Source organism: Herpailurus yagouaroundi, unplaced genomic scaffold, assembly GCF_014898765.1.
Source record: "Herpailurus yagouaroundi ecotype Mexico unplaced genomic scaffold, PumYag 77, whole genome shotgun sequence".
In the NCBI taxonomy this organism is placed as follows: domain Eukaryota; kingdom Metazoa; phylum Chordata; class Mammalia; order Carnivora; family Felidae; genus Herpailurus; species Herpailurus yagouaroundi.
In genome coordinates, this window is record NW_024412388.1 from 100,312,973 (window position 1) to 100,313,467 (window position 495).

Sequence of the window (495 nt, forward strand, 5' to 3'; positions counted from 1 at the left end):
AATGGTCATGACTATATAGTCATTCTCTAAAAGGTACTGCCTAAGGGTCTGGTTTCCAATCAGCCTGAGTTTAGGTGCTGATTGAACTCCTCCCCTTTGGGACACTGACAGATGTTGGTACACCCTCAACTACTGAGGGCCACTGAAAACAATGCTTGGACAATCACAAAGGTTTGTGACAACCAAAAGCTAAGGCAGGGTTGGACTATAAGGTTCATTCCCTACATGAGGCTGCTCCTTAAAGATGGGGAGAGGGAGGTGTTTTATCTAATGCATAGAAACCAACACAGGGAGTCAAGGAAAATGAAGAAAATGGAATCTGTTCCAAATGAAAGAACAAGATAAAACCTTGAAGAAGTGCTTAACTGATGAAGTTTTGGGGTGATGGGGGGTTCATGGGGTCCAGAGCCAACGGCCAAGAAAGAATTCTTGAGGACCTCTTTGGTGCAAAGAGGTGATTTTATTAAACATGGGGACAGGACCCATGGGCAGGAA